The following is a 3,625-nucleotide window of genomic DNA, read 5'->3' on the forward strand; positions in this document are numbered from 1 at the left end:
ATGACCTTCTAAATCTCATGACTGCTGCTGCTCTTTCAGCTTCTCTTATAGACACGACGATGTCCCTGCTGCTGTTCCATCATGTACTCAGGTGGGATGGACATGACAACCCGTCTCCAAGGCCTTTCCTGCATAGGGCCTGTGGGTACCTTGGCAGAGGTTCTTTCCCAGCCATGTTCCTGCTGCTGGCCTGTCAGCTCCAGAGACAGAACTGACCTCACAGTCCCCTTCACAGCCACACGCTTCTGACTGGATTAGGAGACACTGACACACAGCTGATGTCATAACACACCATACCCATCCCTCAACCTCCTATGGCCCAGGACCTGACCAGATGAATGTATGCTTGTATTATGGAAGTTATCAAATGTATATCCTACTAACGATCTGAGCACATAAACATCCCAGTGCTGCATCCAGGCAGATTCCTCTGGTATGTAACATCCAACATGAAGTGACCTCTAGGCACTGTCTGCCCCACAGGCCTTCATGGAAGCTCAAGGAATGTCTGGTTATTTTTCACTTGGGCTCATCTCACCTCGGGTTCCTGTCACCTCACATACATGACGTGCATGCTAACGGCTCATCTGTTCAACGAAAACCTCCTGTTGCCACTCCCAAGGGATGGGAGGTACCTCAGCCCTAAGGTGTGTCCCCCTGCTCTGTCTTCATCTGAAATGTCCCACGTCATGTGGAACGGACACAGGGATTTCGGTTCAAGAAAGCACATCCCAATGCTGCGTTCACGTGTTTTCCCATGGGATGTTACTCCCAACATGAAGTGACGTCAGGACACTGTCCTTTCAGGAATCCCCTGGAACACCTGATAGTGTTTGTGCTCACTCGGGTTCATGTCAACTCACGTGAATGATATGCATGTTCGCATCTCATCAATACAATGTAAACACTGAGTGTCCATCCATGCAGGGAAGAAGAGCCTCTGTGAGCTGGGGTGAGAGGCCAGGGTTGGAAATAGTGGTTGTGAAGGGCCAGCGCAGGATGATGCTTCTGTGGGGTGTCCAATGAACATGGGCACAGAATGGACCCTGCTTTGCTGGTCTTGAAGTCCCTGGCAGGAGGCCTGGCTGTGAAAGGACACTGCTGTGTGCCCAGCCCTGCACACACACACTGTGCAGCTGCACAACGGTGTTTCATCTGTGGGCTGCTTCCTTGGGCATGTTCTTGAGAAAAGCTTTGAAAGAAGACCTAAACCTTCCAGCACTGCCCTCAGGAGATCAGCGTTTTTCATGGAATGCTGTTCTGAGGCCAGCTCTGTCACAGCAGTGCCCATTGCCTGTCCCTGCCTGCGCTCACAGGACTGACACACAGCAGGACGGTGACCAAGCTGCCAGAGCACTCAGGCCTTGCACCAACACAAGGGATGAGAAGGAGAGTGTGGGAGTGGAAGGAGAACACCTCTGGAAAATGAAGTGCTGGTGTTCCCTGGCAGTGCTGCAATGCTGGACTCTTTTCCCGTCCTCCCATGCACAAAGGAACAACCGCTGCAGCTCCAAAAAGGCCTTGCAGGAAGGACATAGTGAAAAACAATTCACTGCAGGAATCTTTATTTTGTTTGGAGAGAAGGAGAGTACTGTTCCACATTTACACAACCAATGGTTATAAAAGAAAAGCTGACAGTGGTTAGAAAGGGGATGACAAAATTATCACAATAAAAAAACAACCAATAACAACAGAAAATCCAGATGACAGGCTGGGCCTGTTATTAGCTCCATTAAAACTCCTTTGTACAAGCAGATCAACAGTTTATTGCTTCAGAAAAAACAAAGATATGAGTTTCCACAGGGCATCCTTGAGCTCCTGGTTCCTCATGCTGTAGATGAGGGGGTTCACTGCTGGAGGCACCACTGAGTACAGAACGGCCATCACCAGGTCCATGGATGAGGAGGAAATGGAGGGGGGCTTCAGGCAGGCAAATGAACCAGTGCTGATGAACAGGGAGACCACAGCTAGATGGAGGCATGTGGAAAAGGCTTTGTGCTGACGCTGCTCAGAGGGGATCCTCAGCACGGCCCTGAAGATCTGCACATAGGACAGCACAATGAACACAAAACACATAAAAGCTAAGGAAACAGTGACCACCATAAGCCCAAGTTCCCTGAGATAGGAGTTTGAGCAGGAGAGCTTGAGGATCTGGGGGATTTCACAGAAGAACTGACCCAAAGCATTGCCCTTGCACAGTGGCAGTGAAAATGTATTGGCCGTGTGCAGCAGAGCATTGAGAAACCCAGTGGCCCAGGCAGCTGCTGCCATGTGAACACAAGCTCTGCTGCCCAGGAGGGTCCCGTAGTGCAGGGGTTTGCAGATGGCAACGTAGCGGTCATAGGACATGACTGTGAGGAGACAATACTCTGCTACTGCCAAGAAGGCAAATGAGAACAGCTGTGCAGCACATCCTGTGTACGAGATGGACCTGGTATCCCACGAAGAATTTGCCATGGATTTGGGAAGAATGGTGGAGATGGAGCCCAGGTCGAGGAGGGAGAGGTTGAGCAGGAAGAAGTACATGGGGGTGTGGAGGTGCTGGTCACGGGCTATGGTGGTGATGATGAGGCCGTTGCCCAGGAGGGCAGCCAGGTAGATGCCCAGGAAGAGCCAGAAGTGCAAGAGCTGCAGCTCCTGTGTGTCTGCGAACGGCAGGAGGAGGAAGTGGGTGATGGAGCTGCTGTTGGACATTTGCTTCCGATGGGTATGGAGCACTGTCACAGGAGCAAAAGACAGTGACAAGTTAGGGGAGACTTCTCTGAGCAAAATGAAAGCCATTGCTTATGCACCCTCCCCCTGCTCCACACCCCCTTGTCCTTTTCCAGACCTTCCTTCAGCTCCGTGGCTGAGCCCTGGGTGGTGCTGGCTGGAGGTGCTGTGACGAGCAGGATCTGTGCCCGCTGGCTGCCCAGGAGTCAGCCCTGCTCTGCAGCAGGGGGTCATGGGAACGGGGGGCAGGGGCCAGTCCTGGGGTTCAGCTGTGTCAGATGGAACCATTCCTGCTGCAGGAGGGCCTGTCAGCATCTGCTCTCCCAGTGATAAGGAACTAGGATTACACAAGGCAGTTTGAGATTTTTGGGTTTTTACAGCTTCCTGCAATTGCCCTGGAGAATGTTCTTCTGACTCAGAAAGCCTCAGCATTTCTGCTCCATGGCTGTGGGTCAGTGCAGATTAGGGGGACCTGGTCTGTTCCATTGTCTTGCTCCAGCTGCCCTGGGCTGGCACCTTTCTGAGATGGAGGCTGATCACACTGCCATGTTACCCTGAACAGCCACCAGGCCCTGCTGAGAGCAGAGGGACCCACCTATGACCATGACAAGTCTCATCCTTTCCTAAGGTCTCAGCACCCCACGTTTAGCCCAGGACACACATGGCTCATTTCACAAACCCAACGGCATTTTCGCTGTTGTAGCATCTCTGTGTTTCTCCATGGGGCTTAAGATAACACTAAGGTGTTATAGCACAGGTTTGCACCCTGGTGGGGAGCTCACAGCTTGGAAGGAAACCTCAAGGATGTAGGGAAGTGTCCTAATAACATCATTTGATTACGGGAGACTCAGCTCATTCCCCAGCCCCACAGACTGCATTGCCCTCAGCCCCACAGGTCAGAGGAAAGCTGGGA

This window comes from Caloenas nicobarica, unplaced genomic scaffold, assembly GCF_036013445.1.
Source record: "Caloenas nicobarica isolate bCalNic1 unplaced genomic scaffold, bCalNic1.hap1 Scaffold_86, whole genome shotgun sequence".
Lineage (NCBI taxonomy): Eukaryota > Metazoa > Chordata > Aves > Columbiformes > Columbidae > Caloenas > Caloenas nicobarica.